Source organism: Protopterus annectens, chromosome 11.part0, assembly GCF_019279795.1.
Source record: "Protopterus annectens isolate FY-2018-M chromosome 11.part0, PAN1.0, whole genome shotgun sequence".
NCBI classification, from domain to species: domain Eukaryota; kingdom Metazoa; phylum Chordata; order Ceratodontiformes; family Protopteridae; genus Protopterus; species Protopterus annectens.
In genome coordinates this window covers 294,731,849-294,753,226 of record NC_056745.1, presented here as the reverse complement: position 1 = coordinate 294,753,226, position 21,378 = coordinate 294,731,849, and positions in this window count along the sequence as shown.

The following is a 21,378-nucleotide window of genomic DNA, read 5'->3' as shown; positions in this document are numbered from 1 at the left end:
AAGTTTGAGGCTTTTTGCATATTGTATGCTAGTAGGTTCATTAAGATTACATGAATAACTCATTTCGTAAGTCATAGCTGAATTGTTGAATCAGTACATCCATTTTGGTAGAAAGTAAAGTACTTTTCTAATATGTCTAAACCCGGATAGGAGAACGAGATTTGAATTAAGTACACTATAACTTTTGAGTACAATATAGACTGCATTTTTTACTCCATAGAAATAGCAAGACATTCTCTTTGATCTCAGTAATGTATATATTTTTTATGAAGTAACTTAATAAGCTAAAGTATTTTTAAATATGTTAATACTTATCTTGTTAAGAGTGTTATACAATTTTGAGATATAGACACTTGCAGTTTAAAAATTAATTCAGAGCTTTTATTAGATCTAGAAACTATGTATATATATATATATATATATATATATATATATATATATATATATATATATGTGTGTTAGCATGATAAATATATATGTGCATTGATTTCCCTTTTGTATAATAGATTAGTATAATAAGATTACCTGTCACCTGTTTGTTTACAGCTATCCTTATCTCTTCAGGTCCCTCTCTATTCTATTTATATATTTAGAGATTTAGTTATAATAATGTTAAACAAGTGAATAATTTAGGAATATTTAATGAATAATTTATACTACTATTACATAAATAGGAATACCAATAAGAGTGAAAGGGAAGGTCTACAAGAGGGTAGTGAGACCAGCTATGTTATATGGGTTGGAGACGGTAGCATTGTCGAAAAGGCAGGAATCAGAGCTGGATATGGCAGAGTTAAAGATGTTATGATTTGCACTGGGTGTGACTAAGATGGACAGGATTAGGAATCAGTATATTAGAGGGTCAGCTCAGGTTGGACAGTTTGGAGACAAAGCAAGAGAGGCGAGATTGCTTTAGTTTGGACATGTGCTGAGGAGGGATGCTGGGTATATTGGGAAAAGGATGCTAAGGATGGAGCTGCCAGGTAAGAGGAAAAGAGGAAGGTGCATAGATGAGGTTTATGGATGTGGTGAGAGAGGACATGTAGGCGGTCAGTGTGAAAGATCATGATGCAGAGGACAGGAAGAAATGGAAACAGATGATCCGCTGTGGCGACCCCTAACGAGAACAGCCAAAAGAAGATGATGATGATGACATAAATAGGAATATAGTACACTATTTGTTGGATTATTTAATACTTGTGATTAACAGAAGAGGATTACTAAACTTTTATGTAGTAACGGGGAAATAGTTTTAAATGGCAAAATATATAACTACATTATTAGTTTCTTATTATTTTTGGCATCTATAATGTTATATTAATTATTTGTAAGTCACTGTAGCTTTGACTAGTTTTTGATGAGTTTTTAGATATTGGTAGGTTGGCAGATAGTACACTATTTTTTCTATTCAATAGGCAAACTAGAAACTTTAGTATCCATGACAGGTTGTGTTTTATTAGAAATTTATACAGTTATAGTTGTCAACTTGTCTTTGTTTTTGTTTTTTACGAATTTTAGTAGTTTGGTATGTAGAAAGTAAGAATTAAAAAAATGTAAAATATTAACACAGTGTTGGAGAGATGCATTAGAGTCTTATATACAATTAAATTAACATGGTGGATAAATGTGTCATACCATCTTTTAAAAGAAATAATTTTAATACACAGTATGGATAGTTTTAATCTATTATCTATTAATGTAATTGGATTTAATAATGGCAAAAAAGGAAATCATTAATGAGATATCTAAAATTAAATAGAGGAGACATAATATTCTTGGAAAAGACTCACTTGGTAGATAAAGATATTCAATATTTAAATAACTTAGGTTGCAAAATGTTATCATCTGCCTCTTGTAACAAAAACAGGAGAGGTACTGCTATACTTTGGAGAAAATATACTGTAATGACTAAGGTCAGGGAATCCATTAATGATCCCAAATGAATGTATACATTTGTAATAAATAAATATAATGGGAAACTATAGACTGGCTATTTTTTTACTGGATCCCTGAAATAGTACAAGAGTGGCTAAAGATCACTTAAATGTAGTACAAAGTCATTGGAATGGTAGTTTAATTTTAGCAGGTGATTTTAACTGCATATCTAGTATAGAAGAAAAAAGTAAACAAAAGAAAGCTGAAATATCGACACCAGCTAAAACACTAAACTGATGGATTATTAATAGTAATTTAATTGATTTAATAGTAAAAGCAGAAGATAAGTTATTGTTCTTCACTCATTATTCATCTGCAAGTGGGACACAAACTAAAATTGATAATATTTATACCTTTAAAGATTTACTTAATAAAATAATTTATTTTAAAATATTCCTTATCCTTTATCTGATCATAATGCATTAAGTATTAATATATTAATGGATATAATAAAATTTGAGATTTATAGACTCCTAGTATATATGATGAAATTAAAATAATTTAAGAGTTACTTTAAGGAGCAAATCAATATTTTTTTACCTTTGAAAGATAATGGTCAGGTTAGTAAAGTCATAATATGGGACTCCTTAAAACATATATATTGAAGATAGAATGAGAAGATGGACTAGTGATAAAATAAAAGAGTGGGATAAAGAGTTGTTAGAAATACAAGATGAATTATATAAAGTGAGGTTTGAACAAAGAAATTAGATGATACTGAAGTCATTAACAATTTAATGACAAAATATCAAATAGTTTTGATGCATTAAAGTGAAGATGGCTTTAGAAAAAATTAAAATTGTACAGTTATGCAATGACTTAAAAATCCACATAGATTGGCTACTAGAAGTAAGATGTTAAGAAAAAAGGCACAAATCAATAATATCCAAAATTCTCACACTAATAAGCTTACTTCAGAAATAGAGGAACTGCTTTTTTTTTTTTAAATCATGAGGATCTTAACAAAGATAACAGTAATAATCCTGATGATTGCAAAATGTACAAGTATTTAAAGAAAAAATTTTACTAAAAACTTAATAACCAACAAATATCTTTAACTTCTATTACCCTAATAGATGTTAAAGTAGCTTTAAAACAAGAGAAAATAGTAAAGCTCTAGTGTTATATGGTTTACATATGGAAGTATAAAGTCTGCTTCCATTAAATATTTTAGAATTACTGAGTGACATTTTCAGGATAATTCAGAGTGACATAATATTTCATCTGTCATGGTAATTTCCTCTAATCTCACCTTTACTTAAACAAGGAAAGGATAATAAGTTAGTTTCTTTATACAAGCCTATTTCATCATTAAGTGTAGACTATAAAATATTTGCATATATCTTTACTACAAGATTAAGAGATATAGTAGACAAATTAATTGATAAAGATCAAACAGGATTTATAGTCAATAGATTAATGTATGATAATATAAAGAGGGTACGAACTATCTTAGATTTAGCAATAGAAAGAAATGAACAGGAAATCAGTCCTAATTAGCTCAGATATCTAGAGAGCTTTTGATTCTGTAGACTGGAACTACTTGTTTAAAACATTAAAAGCATTTGTATTTCCAGAACAATTTATTGGAATATTTAAAAACCTGTATAAAGACTCCAAAGCATATGTTAAAATTGCATTGACAATTTCTCAAGGATTCACTTTAAACAAAGGTTGTCCCTTGTCTCCTCTACTGTTTATCTTAGTTATCAAACCCTTAGCTAATAGTACAAGAAGTAATGAAAAAAATTATGTATTCTCAATTGACAAGAATTGTCAATCTAAGCTACAACTTTTTGCAGGTGATATTTTACTAACTATAGGATATTTAAAATGTTCAGTTGAAGAAATAGATGGGGAAATTGAAAAGTTTCAAGAAGTATCGCTGCTAAAATTTTATAATAATAAAACTGAAAATTTACTGTTAAATCAATTGCTAGATAGTAAGTTTAAAGATAAAGAGGAACATAACTGGGGAGGAAAAGCACTAAACACTTAGGAATAAAAATCTTTGAAGATGTGAATAAGATTATTAATAATAATTTTGAAACGAATTAAAGATAAGTGTTACGTCTTATTAATAAATGGAATGAATGATTTTTTTTACTTTTGAGAATAGGTAAATGCTCGTTAAATTATTGTATTACCAAAGCTTTAATACCTAACAAAAAACTTTTAAAGAAAATAGAAAAATAGAAAAATGTTAACTTAATTCTTATAGTTTCATAGAAAGCTGAGAATTGCTTAATGAAATCATATATAATTATGGAAGTGTAGTGGTATTAGCTTCCAGCTGTAGAATCTTTCTACTGTTGTAAATTTTAACTCTATTATACTCTGCATAGACACAACCTACACTAGTCAATGGAAAACCATGAAGGAGCAGATTATGCTAAATTATTATAAGTTTATTAAATATAATAAATTAGAAATATCTAACAGTCCTTTTATCTGGTTTATTAAAATTTACCTTAGAAGGAAATTAATTTCAATCTTTATACTCTGCATATATGAAATTGATTCTTAAAACAGTTAAGAAATATGTTTTTAAAACTCTATTAATATCAAAATGAAAATTTTGTGCTTTTCCATTGCACACAAATTTAGATTTAAGAAAAATCAAAACAACATTAAAATGAATTTATTAAAAAGGAATGGGTTAGTATTAGGGTCTGATTTCTTTGAAAAAAGAAAAGTTATGTCACCAGAATATTTAATGAACAATTATGACCTGCCTGAATCTGTTAAACAGTTAATATTATCCATCAGTAAGAAATTAAAGGAATTTGTAGATAATACGAGTGAAGAAGAACAGAACACTATTCCCCCATTACATGAATATATGAACACTATCATTGAATGTAAATTGACCTACAAAGGAAACATATCCAAGTTATATAAGTTAATTATAAATAACAACAATAATAATAATAATAATAATTTTGATGCAAAATTCTGCAACTTTTGGTATGATAGTGAACTGAGTGACTCAATAAATGGTAAGGATAAAACCTTGTTACTTAACTTAGTTAGTCAAGCTTCTTCAAATTTATACTGGCATTTTTTATGATGAAATAGATACATAGAATGTCTGTTACTCCCTATAAAATATCTGAGTTTAGTAAAATGACTTCTGTAGTTTGTCAGAGATGTAGTAAAGTTGCAAAATCTGGTTGGATGCACATATTTATGGATTGTGAAAAATTAAATTTAAGTTGACAGGAGATATGTATGTTTTTAAGGGGTTATGGTCTGATAATTGTTCTTTAACTAGATGAATAATACTAATGACTGTTCCACTTCCTTTATCTGTGAAAGCCAAACAACAAAAAATCTTATTTAGTTTACTGGCAGTAGCTAGAAAACTTACTACAAAAAAAATTGGAAATTGAACTCAGTTCCTACATTCAAAAATGTTTAAATTTAACAATAATGCTATACAAAACTGAAAAAGAAGTATTCAGAATAAGGTCTACAAATCATACCAAGATTTTTAGTGGTAGGGATAGCCTATAATCATTGCTATTGAAATACCAAGACTCTTAATTTGTTAATTATATAAGATTGCCTTGATAATTCAATGTATTCCTAACACTGCATAATAGTATTTGATGTTGAATTTCTTCCTTTCAGTGTATATATTGTAAATATGTTAAATTATTAAAAGTTTTCTTTAAAAATAACATGGCCCTAGCACAGTAGTCTTTGAAACAAAATACTGTAGAATTCAAATCACAGAAAATATGTTTGTAAAATGTGAAATGAACTGCAAATTGTATAGAGTTCATAGATTCATAGTCAAGAGATTACAATTAAAACCAATATTTTATTTGTTTTTATTTATTGCATGTGTTTAATGAGATTGTCCAGCTTGGCATGTAAAGTGTCCCTTTTCAGTAGAGGCCCAGGAAGAAAAGCTGCAATGGTATGAGAGACACAGACATGTTCAGTAATTATACATGGTCTACATTCATGAAACGTAATGTTCAGCAGTTGTAAGTAGGTTAAAAATGAAAGAAAAGGTCAGATCAATTTAACATAATGCTACAGTTATATATTTTTCAGTGGGAGAGCTTAGTGAGGGATTGGAGGAGAATGAGTACACTGATAGGGGTGAGAAGGTAGGAAAAATGGGAGAGTAAGGGCTAATGGAAGGAAAGAAAGAGGAGGTGGTGGATAAAGGAAAGTGATGTGAAGTAGATAATGGCTAGTTTAATGTTGGTTGAAAAGACTGAGAAATAAGTAGGAGCTAGAAGAAAAGGAAGAGGGGTAGAGAGAATGTGATGTAGAGATAAAGTAGTTCCTAGATTAGAGGAGGGAATTTTTAAGTGTATATGGATTTGGGGTTGCTGTATGAGTGTATATGGGGTAGACATTTAGGCAAGGGTAGTACATGAGAAAATCCATGTTTTAAAGAGGTATTGCTTAAGCATAGTTGTAAGGATCTGGGGATTAGGCTGATAGCTTGAGGTATAGAAAGCCATACTTTAGCTGGATGTGTGGAGTATAGAAATACTTAAAGGTGATTTCCTAAACAGTTTTCTACAGGTAATTGTGCTGAATACAATCAATTATTATGTAGTAAGAATTTAAATTCATGCCAAGCCATCAGTAATGGAACTCCTTTTACTCATCTCATGGCAATTGCAATTGCATCTGTGTCAATCTATATGCCTGCATATAAACCTGAGTAGTAGATGTAGTGCTTGTTTGTATTGTTATAGTGTTAAAATACCTTTGCTGTGTGTATTTCTTACTTGTTCTACTTCTTGTGCAAAAGTCAGGTATGTACCAGATAGCTGTTCTCATCATCTGCTACTCTACCATGAAATCGTTGTTGAGTTCTATTTACTTTATATTGAAAAAATGTTCTTTGTTAGAGCCACAGTTGTTTGCTAGTGACATAGCATATATTCTGCTGGCATTTGGTTTGAATATTTTCTTTCTAATCCCCTTGCAAATAAGGTAAACTGTAGTGGACTTTGACTAGATACCAAAACTGTAAATTAAAAAAAAAATATATATATATATATATATATATATATATATATATATATATATATATATATATATATATATATATATATATATATATATATACATACATACATATATGTGTGTGTGTGTGTGCATGCATGTGTATAAAATTTAGGAGTGTAATGCAATGTCGATAGTAAGAATGACCAAACTGTGGGTATGTCAATAGTATGGAATGTCAATACAAATAAGAGGGGTTGGGGAATAAGAACGTGTGTACGTGTGTATGTTTGCTCTCAATACTACCTGAACTAATTTATAATACCACTGAGAGTCAACCTTTAGGAAAGAGGGAATACTTGTAATTCCTTGCAGCCATGGTCTAGCAGTCTCAGAGGTGGTATAAATGGTTTACTATCACATGTCCAAGTGTAAATTAGTCGGAAGATGATATGGCCGACACGTTTGTACAGAACACAGATGACCGAACAATAAAATTGTCGAATGGTGTTTCTTGTGGACATCGAATCGACATTTTTGAACAGCCATAGTCAAAACAGGAAAGACCACATAGTACTTCTTCAAATCTGCTCAACATTCTACAACAGTTTTTGCAGGGGGGACAAGCCCCCCTGCAACCCCCACACCTCCCTACTTATATATACAAACTCCGAGATTGCACTACACTGAGGAAAGGGTACATTTCCAATCCCCAATATAGTGTGATCTGCACTACATTGTTGAACCTTGCTATAGTGAATGTTTGCTATTGTAAGGTTCGACAATGCAGTAATCACAATTTGGTTCTACTATCTGAGTTTCGCACATTGGTTGATCGTACATAGTTCGATAATCAATGTGATAGTAAACAGGTATAAATATATAGGTGCACACACACACACACACACACACACACACACACACACACACACACACACACACACACACACACACACACACACACACACACACACACACACACATATATATACTTACTGTGGATGTAAGTAAAGATATGGATATATAGATAAAGATGTAGAAATCTAGACATACATATATACATACACGTGTGCACACACACACACACACACACACACACACACACACACACACACACACACACACACACACACACGCACTTACATGTATATGTTTGTGGGTCTACTTCAACCCATTGAAATTACACTTTATTGAATCTTACTTGACTCCACTTCTCTGAAACAGCTTTAAACCGAAAGCATGGACTGCCAAAATCCTTTCTCTGCGAAAGGAACCACTTGGACATCGTGGTGAACTTTGCCCTTTTTCAGTGAAGTGCAATCTCAGAGTTGGTATATTTAAGTAGGGTGTGTGTGGGGGGCATGTGGGGCAAAGATCCCCACTTTGGTGGGTTTAGTTTTGGTCCATTGAGGTTTTTTCCATGGTGGCCAAGTGGTTCCTTTCACAGGGAGAGGATTGTGGCAGTCCAAGCTTTTGGTTTGAAGCCGTTTCAGAGAAGTGGAGTAAGGTAAGTAACATTCTATAAAATGTAATTTTGGTGGATCAAAGTAGGCCCATATAGTTATATATAGATATATAAATATATATGTATATATATATATATATATATATATATATATATATAAGTGTACATATATATATATATATATATATGTGTGTGTGTGTATATGTATATGTGTGTGTTTATATATATATATATATATATATATATATATATATATATATATATACATACATGGGTTCACTTTATAATTTCAAAATACTGAAATCCCGAGTTTCAGTATCCTGAAATTATAAAGTTGAACCTTTAAAATCACGAAAGCGCATAATCGTGAATCCGAATATCTCAAATTCGTGGTTATGGCTTTACAGTACATTACTTGTGGTGTTGTGAGTGTATGGTGTCTGGTGTTCTGTGTGGATTTAGGTGTAATTTAGGGTAAGTGAGTGTTTTGTAAGGGTTTTATGTTGGAGTTTGAATGTGTGTGAAAGTGTTTGTCAGTTGTACGTGTGGGTTATGGTAAACAGGTTAAAGTATGGGTGTGTAAGCTTTGGATGTTTTAGTGTTTGTATATGTGTGATGTTTGCATGTGTGCGAGGGACTGTAGAATGTGTTGGTGTGAGTTTCCTTTCTGTGTCTGTGCGATCACGGAGTTAGTATATATAAGAAGGGGGTGCTTATATGTAGTGTAGGTTTATTTGTGTTTTTGTGTTTGTGTGTGTGTTTTGTCTGTTGTAGTGTGGGTTGGATGATGTATGTGTTGTGTTGTGTATGGTTTGTTTCTGTTTGTGATTATGTGTTTCGTGATTTTGTAGTTTCGGGATTTGGGACATTCGACTTTATGGTTTTGCAATACTGAAATTCAGGATTTCAGTATTTCGAGATTATAAAGTGAACCTATATATATAGGTTCATAGGTTCATAGGTAGGTACTAGGCTATCTGCTCGAGGGCATCTATAAGCCTAGCCAGAGTGTGTCGGCTTTCGCCGCCCCATTGATTAATTAACTGATCCTCTGTCGAGCAGAGCCAATGAAGTGATCCCAGGGGTGTATTTTCTGTTACCCATCCACTCGTCAAGGTTTCTCTTGAAGAGTGTTAGTGAGGGGCTCTGCCTGATGTAATTTGGAATTTTGTTCCAAAGCATGGGGAGTCTCTGTGACAGGAATCTATCCCACCAGCATGTTCTATTTATTGTTGTGGCGAGGTTTCGCTCACTAGAGTGTGTGGCTCATAGTGACTTGGATTTTTTTAGGTGGAGCATGTCCATCAATTCTGAGTTGGATATGGCTTTGTAAATCAGGCAGAGATCACCTCTGAGTAAGCGATATGCCACTGAGTACAGCCGGAGTTTTTTCAGTCGGGCTGCATAGGACATATGTTTGAGGCCAATAATCCTCTTAGTGAGGTACTTTTGTGGTCTTTCCAGCTGTTGGAAGTGTCTTGTGAGGTACATCCCAAATGGAGCATTGTACTCTCTGATGGGTCTAATGAGTGACGACTAGAGGGGTACTATAACCTCTTTATTTCTAGATGCGAACCCTTTAGTAATTAGATGGGCCACATAGAAGGATTTCCTAACTACTTTGGCAATATGATTTTCAAAGGAGATTACTATCTACTTGGGCATATTATATATATATATATATATATATATATATATATATATATATATATATATATACACACACACACACACACACACACACACACACACACACACACACACACACACACATATATATATGTGTGTGTGTGTGTGTGTGTGTGTGTGTGTGTGCATGTTTGTGTGTATCTGTGAGTGGCTGCACCTTTACGATTAAGAATATAACGTACAAGATTAGAAGTAAATTTAATTGTAGCAGTAAACAGATTGTCTACAAAGCAAAATGTGTGAAGTGTGCGGCCTTCTATATAGGTAAAACTGACAGGAGACTACAAGAGAGAATTTATGAACATAACTACTGTATTAGTAGAAACAAAGTAGAAAATGCCCTAGCTAGACATTGCTTGGAAAATGAGGGTCATAGTTTTAAATTTAAAGCTATTGACCAAATAAATGAGGACCCTAGAAGTAGGTATGAGCCATTAAAACTAGAGAGGAAAGAACTAGTTTGACAGTTAAGAACAAACGCAAACCAGTACCCAGGAATTAACGAAACGTCCTCGATTAAATGTATTTTGAGGTTGAAAAATATGGAAAGATAATAGTAAATTACCAGAGGGCAGGCCCTTAAGTTAAAAGACTCTACCAAAGGGCAATTTAGAAGACAGATTGGTCTTACTTGGTTCTACAATACAATATTTTATATAAGTAGTAAATCTGTTTTTCACTCCTGTTGTTTTTATGTGTTCGCTGTTTGTATGTTCTCATTGTTTTTGCACACATATTTTACATTTTATATCTTCACGATTTGGTCCCTTAAGAAAAATCATACAAGGTTTAATAAAATAAAATAATAAAATTTTAACATGGTTGATGTATAGGAGGTTAGAAATACAGAAAGCTAGGTTCAGATTTTTGAACCCAGATCTGTGTATAAAATAGTTATTCTACTCTTAATTTTTATAAAACATGTATTTTATTCTATTTTATGACACAAGTGTTATTATTTAATATATCCTTTATAAAATGGGACTTCAGGGTTACCACTAAGAGGTATAAAATTAACACTAGTGTCATTTACATTACGTACATTCTTAACATTTGGATATTTTAGTAGCATTTCATAGACGTTGATGGGGGAACAGAGTGAGGCTTGGCCAATCTAAACATGCACCACTAGTTTACTTTAAAGTTAATATTTCAATGGAAAGATTATACATATAAAAAAGGACATATAAAATGTTTACCAGAATAGCCCCGACTAGTACAAAGAGAGTACAAGAGATTTAAGATACTTAAGTTATTAGAATTCACACCACTTTAGAAATAGGCAACTAGGTCTTTTTATTTTTTTATTTTTTTAGTACTTACTACAGCCAATAGACATCGTACAATTTCATATAATATAATTTATGCATCTATTTCAAAAACCATAAGAGTAAAGTAAGTACAATTCTACTTGTATAATATATTTATTTACACATCTTTACAATACACATTTTTTAAACATTTTAAATATTTTGTATGTACATATTTATGTACGTTTAAAAGTCTTCAGGTACCAGTTACCTTTAAGGAATTCACCATGGATAGATTCTTTAATTGAAAAATTAAAAAATGTTTTTAATTTAAGGAATTAGGTCGACTGTCCTAATTGTCTTCTGAGGAAGTTGTGTTATGGTACAGCGACGAAAAGTGTATTGTAATTTAGCGCTTAAAGAAAGTTGTTTATAACTCTAAATAACCGAGGTTGTTTTAGAAGTTGAAGCCCCACGGAATCTTGGTCCTTCTTTTGCTGATATATATATATATATATATATATATATATATATATATATATATATATATATATATATATATATTTATATATATATATATATATATATATATATATATATATATATCACACACACACACACACACACACACACACACACACACACATGTGTGTGTGTGTGTGTGTGTGTGTGTGTGTGTGTGTGTGTGTGCATGTTTGTGTGTATCTGTGAGTGTGTACACCAAAATGTTGCTAACATTGCTACAAAAACATTAGAAAAAAAAGGTCGACACATTACTGCTCATGTTCCTAAATGAACCTCAAAGCATATAAAAAAAAAAATTAAAAAAAACACTTTTTTTTTTTTTCAAGGTACAATTCTCCCTCCAACCCCATGTGTGTGGGGGGGGATGTTGCACCCCCCCACATTCACTGCTAATTATATATTCTCACACCAAGATGGCACAATATTGAAGAAAAGGGAATGTTCCCCAATATCACTAATAAAGCGATCTTGCATGATTGTTTTCCATCTGTCTTGTCAACCAAGCGCATTAACAAAACAGATGTTTATTTATTTATTTGTCTTTGTTTACCGGGAAAGTTCAACTGGATAATACCTGTTTTTGGCAGAGGCCCAGGGGGAAAAAAGCTCAATTTGCTTACATTACATTATACTAAGTTCCAGTTAAATACATAGCAGTTACATTTCTATTTAGATTTATAGACACACAGTAGTTACATTTATACATTCAGATTTTACAGAGGTGAAAGTTACTAAAGAGAAAGCCCTCATGCAACTTGGTGGATTGTATAAACAGCAGTTATGTATAAAATTGTTTTGTCATTTTATTGAGAGGTACAGAGTATTCTGTTTAGGGAGAGTATTTGGGGATTATCATAAGGAGAACACAATGTCCTAAACTTGTGCTGAGAATGAGAAGGATCATGATTGGTTAAAATGTTTAAGCAGTGATTTAAAACTAGAGTTTGTTGGAGAATTTTGTTTGTGTGGGGATACTATTCCAGAGTGTAGCAACATATTGGGAGCACAGTATGTCTCCTGCAACATTATATGACTTATTTGTAAGTAATAGAATTTGTTACTAGGGTTCCTTACTGGACAGTAGGGCCGTAAAATGTTTTGTAGTGCAGGGCATTTTTGTGGATGCTGAATGAGTTTGTGTGCTGTAGTTAGTTGTGAGTAAGTTAGGTAGTTGTTCAGTTTAAGCCAGTTTAATTGCTTTATTCTATGACAATGGTGGGTCCTATGAGGGGGATTGGTAGCAAATTTAGCTATTTTATTGTAGCAGGAGGCAAGTTTCTTCCTTTGGGTAGTGTTTAAGTTTGTTAGGCTAGGAGCACCATGTAAGAGAGCTGACAATAAGAAGATGGCAGCTAGATTGATCCTATAAAGGAAGGCTAGTTTCTGGTGTGTAGATTTAATGGTCTGCAGTGTATGCTGGTCATATCTGAGATTGTCATCTATTATAAAATTTAGAAGTTTACTGTGAATTACAGTTTCAATGACAGTTGTATTTGCTTGCTTTATGGTAAAAGACTGCTTTTGATTTTGACAACTTTTTTCAGGAAAACACTAACTTATGTTAATGTTAATGCTGACTTTAAAGACACTTGACTTTATTAAGCATGGGCTTCCAAGATAACCACATACTGATCAACAGCTTAATTTCAACTTTTCCAGTGTGAAAAAAAAGAAATTGAGAGGTAAGGGCCAATAACTCTGCCAGGTTTAGTAAATTCAGTTACTGACTAGTAAGTACTCTCCCTGGATGCCAGCAAAGAAAAAACTTATTGAGTCTCAAAGAATATCAACTAGGAAAGGTGACTAGAAAACACTGACTATGAATATTTTTATTTATTTATTTATTTGCATTTGTTTACTGGAAAAGTCAAACTGAGCCAAAAGTCCATTTTTAGTAGAGGCCCAGGGAGAAAAACTCTAGATGCTTGCTTGAGAAACATAGGTAAAAATAAACAGTAATAAAACATAAGTAAAAATAAGGCTCTAGTTATGAAGCATGATTTCAAGAGAGTTCATAAACTTGAGAAAGAACTGTGAATATTTGTTGAGATGAAAAAAGCAACATTCATCATAAATGTTATACTAAGAGACATGGGGGTGATGAGAAGAAGTGGTGAAATAGTATGGTGGGTATAGTAGGGAGGTAAGGCAAAGAAGTGGGCTAGAAAAAAGAAGAGGGATAGAGAAGTTTGGTGGTGAGAAGTTGTGGAGAGCGATTATGATAGAAGGAGAAAATGAAAGAAGGATGGGTGAGATAAAGAAAAGAGGAAAGAAAGAAGATACTACATTGAAGTGAGAGATAAGTGAAAGAAGGAAAGGGAAAAAGGGGAATTTAGGATAAAAATCCTACATATGTTCAGCAAAATTATTTCAAGTTCCAGTTTTGGTAGAAGACATGGCTTCCAGTAATCTAGAAGAAAAAATAAATCAGATGTGCTCAGAGCTAATTGAAGTAAACAAAACATTGAATGACTATATCAACTCTAAAAATGGAAGAAGCTATAAACAGCTTTTCAGATGAACTTAAAAAAAAATGCAAAAATCAGAGGCTGAAATAAAGAAATATATTGGCTGAATATGACTGCTCAAAAACAGTTGTTTAAAAAAATGGTAGAGTTAGATGACAGGGGATGCAGGGAAAACCTGAGATTTAATGCTGTTCCAGAGAAACTGGAAGGAGCAGACTGGATTACTATTATGAAAGCACAAATAAGGAACTGGACTGGTATTTCACAGCAGGAGTTGTTCATAGGTTCATAGGAGATTACTAGGCAGACGGCTCAAGAGCCCTTACAAGTCTAGCCAGTTTTACCCATATTTTAACTAATTCTGTGTCCCATGGGGAAAGATAATAAGGGCCAGCAAGCAGGGTTTGACTATTTTTATAAACTACATCTATCCATAAGGGACATGGGTGCCATCCCAGAAGTGAATTTATGATTTGCCATCCAATAGTCCAGATTTCACTTGAAGATAGTCATGAAATGGCTCTGCTTCATGTGAATAGGAAACCGATCCAGAGGAGGGGCAATCTGTGGGACACATATCTGTCTCTTCAGCATGATCTATTCATGCCAGAGATCAGGTTTAGATCTTTAGAGTGTGTTAAAAAATAAGTTCCTAGGTGAATACTAGGCCAACTGTTTTGTAGGGCCATTTTAAGCCTTTCTAATAACCCAAGATCAGAATCAAACCTATACCTTGTGTCTTTGAAGCAAAGACCATAAGCATTATTACAAACCCACATTGTTAACTGAAAGAACACATTGTGTGTATGCTCTAAACCTGGCCATGGCAAAGCAGTCAAGACCTGTATTAGTAAAGATACAATCATATTAGCAGAAAGAGTTGATCCTGACAAAACTGTGGCAGACTGGCAAAGTATTAAACATTGGAGACAGTAGAGTGTTCATGGAAAATGATTATTCACTGCACACCAGGCAGATGAGAAGCAACATTTTCCCAGCAGTTAAGAAATGCAGAGAGGCAGGTGTGAAATTCAAGATTCTGTATAATGCTGTCTTCAGAGTATTTTTCCTGGAGGAACAAATTCTTTGATGCAGAACAGGCTAATGAGGAAATACAAAAGTTTGCCCAACAAAAAGTGAGACATCTAACAAAAGGGGATTCTGCTTCTTATTCTTCTCAAAATAAAGGTTATAGAGAGACTCTGCCAGTGAAATCTTTTCCAATGTTTCAAAGTAAAATGCTTGAGAGAGACAGAAAAAGTACAGGACTTAACTAGAAGAATCTGGAGTACCTTGGAATTGGACCAGAGTCTGGAGATGGCAGATGGAGATGAACACAAAGACCAGCACTGAAATTAGGGAATGCATGTGAGATTATAAAGCATCAGTCACATTTGTGAAATATACAAGAAAAAGTGAAATGATTGAACTTTTGTTGACTTTGTTAAACTTGTTGGGGACTGAAAAGCATATATCCCAGTTCATCTCATTAATGTTTGGAAGGACAATAAAAGGAAAGAATAAAAGTAACTGCAAGTAAAGCAATGTTTGTTCTTAACAGTGTTTGTATCAAATGGTTCATGATATAAATTGCATATTAAACAGCAAAGCATTTTAAATTTTTGTTGTATGTGATTAAGATACTAAAGTAAACACATAGCCTTTTGTCTTCTTTTTTAGCGTTAAGAAATGTAGGTATTACAATGCAAAAAGAGATGAAAGGCTGGGCAAAAGCATGTTTAAGTTAATAAAATGAGTAGAAAAACTGCAAGGAACCACCACCAAAACGATGTATTTTATAATTTATTTTAAATAAGCTTACAAGACGCACCACCATACCGCTTCATCAGGTTACAATCAATAATATTAAAATTACCCTTATATACATTATATAATTCAATCAATCAATCAAATCATTCAATCATCAATTAAAATTATCTAATGGATTTTAAAAAAAAACAAAAGCATTTTTAGTATGAGGTTTTTAAAAAGCAACTTATGAATGGTTCATGAAAAACCTTTTGTAGTGTACTAAAGAAAAAGAAAAAAGAATCAAACCAATAATTGGAACATTGGATAAATAAGGAAAACTGTTTTAATATATAATATAATATTTAATCATTATATCATTTATTCATATCTTTTTTTTTTTAATAAAATAAAAAATATCAATAAATATATATTAGTTTTATTAGTTATACTATAAAAATTCAAATATATATAATATAGCCTATATATGTATGTTATAAATATATATCTAAAATATATATATAAAATGGAAATTATACACAGAATATAACCAGCATGATAAATCATATATAAGCACATGAAAAACTATGACACAATTGATTAAAGAAATAAAAAGTTAATCTAAAAATATATTTCCTAATAAAAATTTATTAACTAAACAAATGTAAAAACTAAGATATTCATAAAAAAAATCAAATAAAAAAAAACTGATTCAATAAATAACTAAATAAATAAATTATATTAAATACTTAAACTATATAAAATATTCAAATGTATTCATAATAAAAATAAAAAAAATAAAAAAAAATAAATAAAATAATAAAAAATATAAAAAAACAGATCAAACATAAAAATAAATAAAATAAATAAAATAAAATAGACCACTGTGTATATAAACTTAATATATAAAAAAAAAAAAATAAAAGCAAAAATATAGATGTTAAATCATTAACTATCCATTCCTAGTAGATATGGTTCTAGTGTTGCTAATAAGTTTTATTCTATATGGGCTCATAGTATTCTAAAAAATTAACATATCATTATTCTTCTGGGTAGTTTAGTTCACTCTAAATCACCTTTCTTTTTATTCTGATCACCATTTGGATCACTTTTAAATATTAGTACAAACTGCTGGCAATGTTCAGCCGTTTATAGTAGTAGTATTTAGTATTCCGTCATCCTAATGTGATAGATTGCTATACCTCTTTAAGCCTCATCCAATACTCATATATGATATTTATACTTCATTTTCATCTATCCAATATGTATATATTTATTTATTTGTATCACAAGTGGCGTTTATTGACAATTTAAAAACTATATTTACAATTTACACTCAAATGTTTTGAATTTTGGATATATATTTACATATATAACATTTTTTACAGGGTATATATATTTTTTCTTATATCTTACTCTAATATCCAATTGCTGGAACTTCATTTTTTACATACAATAGTATTAAAATTTAGCTATTGAGCTAAATAAAAACCTTGTTTCCACTTGTCCCCACTATTTGTGACAAATCATCAAAAAGCTTCAGTTGTTTAGTTCAATATTCATATATTTCCTTCCAGATAGATCTAATCATCCATATTAAAAGGTAATTTCATCTTGTTCTTTCCAATCACAAATTTAGGGCTTAGTTTTTTTTTTCCCCGGGGTCTCAGTTGCAGTCAGGTTTAAATCACTCATCACTGGTTAAGGGGATACCCATCCTCAATGCACAACTCAAAGCCTTTAAAATCAACACTGCCTCACAATTGCTACATAGTTTGCTAAAAGCCTTGAGATTTGTGACTATTGACCTTTACTACATATTTTAAAAAAAATATATAGCAAGCTGGCATGCATAATGAAGGACCATTCCTCAATATCAATGCTTCCTGTATATCAAAAACATAGTGAGTTTATTCATTACATCCTTAGTAATAGTGATATCCCAAAAAATTAACACTATGAATTAAAAAAGAAGTCAAAAATTCAGTGGTAATTCCATGTATGCACAGTATGTCTGCATCAAAATTCTGCACAATCTCCTTCACAAGAAGGATGTCATAGGATGTCATCCTGTATAAAATGATCATTTCAAAAACAAAATAAATCAGTCTTCATGGTTTAAAATAAAAAATGTGCATATTTGGTATATTAGATTTGTATGCATTGAGCACAGCAGATTATATTTTGATCATTATGTTTGCATATACCATGTCATATCATAAAAAAGCAGTACATGTCATAACATTGACAGTTAAGAATGATGTACCATGTGCATGCAGGCATTCCTTGTGGCAATGTGCTAAATGGCAATTTATATGGTGTAAGGCCATTCTTGTATCTTATGTTACACCAAATTTGTTCAAGATTCTAAATTTTTTTAAGTAAATTTTTTTGTATTATATCTGTATAGAATTTTGTTTGTTTTTGTTGATTGTTGCCTGCAAGATCTTTCAAGATTGCATGACACTAGATTCACCAACGTTTTTTGGAGCCCTTTGTGTGCCTGCAAGACACTCTAGACGTAAGTGAGCGTAGCCATTTTATATATGCTTTAGGAGGGCCCTTGATTATACATATCAAAAGGAGAAATCTATTAGCAATATCAATCAAAGGGGCATTAGAGAATATACACCTACACATTTCACAATATTATCAACTCTATCATGCACTCCATTAGCTACATATACTACTTGCACTCCATTGATTATACTTCTTAAAGCTTTTTATCAATTAAACTCACATTTTGAATCATTGAGGCTTGCAGTCACATTAGCTCCACATATAAGGAAGTTATAATATATACTTTTCCCTCCTCCTTTGTTGAATGTTTTCAATGCAATGTTAGGCAATTACAATAAATTTTTCTATTGCAAACCTCATAAATATATATAAATCACAATTTGTAGAATCTGAAATAGTATATAAAGTAGTAATAGGCAAAAAGTAAAAAGCGCAATTTTTTTTCAAAAGCTAGCCTCTCTCATAAAACTACTTTCAAATTTTGTAGAATCAAATTTGTAAGCTAACTCATTATTCTCTCAAGTCTGGTTAAAAAACAAAGCCTAAAGTTTCCTTCTTTTCCATGTTCCGAAAGAATTAAAAAATTTCCTTTTCCCTGGAAAGTTGCTTTCCGGAGCATTGGCGCGAAGTTTTGTGTGGCAGCCAGATTTCAAGTTCTTTCTCCTTGGTTTTAAAAAGTCTCGAACTTTATTCTCAGAACCTTTCCTTTGCTTGTAAGCCTTCAATCTTTTTTTATTGCTTCTGCCTCTGGTTTAAAAATTAATTTTTAAATGTAATTAAGCCTGTAAATGTGTGCGGGCGGGAGGTGGGAGATTTTCGGTACCCTTCATTTAATGAGTGCTTTTGATTGCTTTTGATTTTGGGCTTTTAAGCCCTTTATACGGTCTTTTTCAATTTCCCCATGATTTCTTTACACAAAAAATAGTAAGAGTAATTCTCTGTATTGATCACCTAACCTCCAGGCGCTTTATTTGCTCAAGTCTTAATGCTCAGGTTTTGTCTATGGGGAGCTGCCGTCTATTTTATACCGGCCAGTTAAGTTTTGACTTTAATTTGAAACCCTGAGCAATCTCAGCTTAAAAAATTTAGCCCAACATTTGCTACTGCCCTGTGCAAAATTAAGCTTTATGGCTTAAAATCACATATTCAATTGTTTTAAAACACAAACTGCCATTTTATTATTTAGTTAGCAAACAATGCTCACACCCTGGGAATCCTATTAAAAGTTTAAATGCTCACCCTCCACCATGCATTCAAGTCCTGCCATACTTGGCTCCAAATGTGTTATTCATGATTAACATACTTATGGAGTATGTCAGTGAAAGCTGTCCCCATTCTTATCTTGCACACGGAGCTGTCGCCATTGTCCATGTGATAAAATGTGCAAGCAAGCCTCGATGTCTTTTGCTCAAATGAGCGAGTAGAGTTTGTCAAATCCATTTTTCAAATCCTAGGATGTCCAAATGACATCCTGTATCGATCATGGACTAATTGCAATAATGTAGATTCTAAGCACAAAAAGTCAAAAATGGTGAAGCATTGCATCCTAATAACAAATTAAACCGCTCCTCTTTCTACAGCAACCTGCCTTAAATAAATCAGTCAATGTTGAGTGACGTACGGAACCATTAACAGCAAAAAAAAAGGGAGTAAATAGTAGCAGCAACAAGCAGAAAGGTTCCATCAACCATAAACTTCTTCATATAAAAACAAAATATGAAAACAATCACAAAGAATAACGCAATCATAAGAATAAAATGTAATGAGTAGAAAACTAACAAAATTTTCCACGATATTTTACGATTTTATATTTTTTGCTCTTTGATAAAACCTTCTCAATATTAAAACCACCCCCTATATCTACATTCAATCAGTAATCATTTAAAAATAAAAATATCAATAAAAAATCTAATGGATTATTAATTAAAAGGGAAACAGCATTTAATTTAATACTGAGGCATTTTTTTAAAAACTATTGTTCATAAAAAACCTTTTGTAAAGCAACTATAAACACAGAAAAAAACCATAATTAATCTTTTAAAGGCTATCTAATAAAATAATAAATTCATTATATTATATAAATTTATTTAACAAAGAATCCTAAATTTTAAATATATACTATTTTCCTAAATCATAAATATGAATAATCTGAATACATTCATAAAAATACTATTAAAAAATAATATTTAGATCATATAATATAGTAAATATAAAAAATATATAAAAATAATATAAATAACTAAAAATAATACAATAAAAAAGAAAAAATATAAAAACTAAACATCATAAATACAAAATTTAAATAAAACAAAAAAAAAAAACTAAATAAACCAAATAAATTAAAGAATGAATATATAATCTCAATGCCTACAGCATCTGTAATAAGATATCAGATCTTCAAGTATGGAATGAATTCCATCAACCTCGCACCTAGTTCATTGAAATCTGGTTAAGACCTGAAATTAAAGATGAAGAAATCTTTCATCCCTATTACACCATCATTAGGAAATACTGAATAGTTAAATGGGCTGGTGGCATGTAAATCCTCATTCTAGCCACCTTACAAACCCATACCCACCTTCCAACTATTCCACAATACAGCAATGAATAAATACTAATAGCCAAAATCCACTTAAGCAATCAGAAATCTATAATCATTGTAGTCACCTACATTGCCTTCCACAAAAATGCCAAGACTACCAAAACATACTTAGCTATTCATGATCTACTTTCAGCCAAGAAACTTTCCTGCTTGGTGACTTTAACATAGATTGGACATCTAACAAACCTAACTCTACCC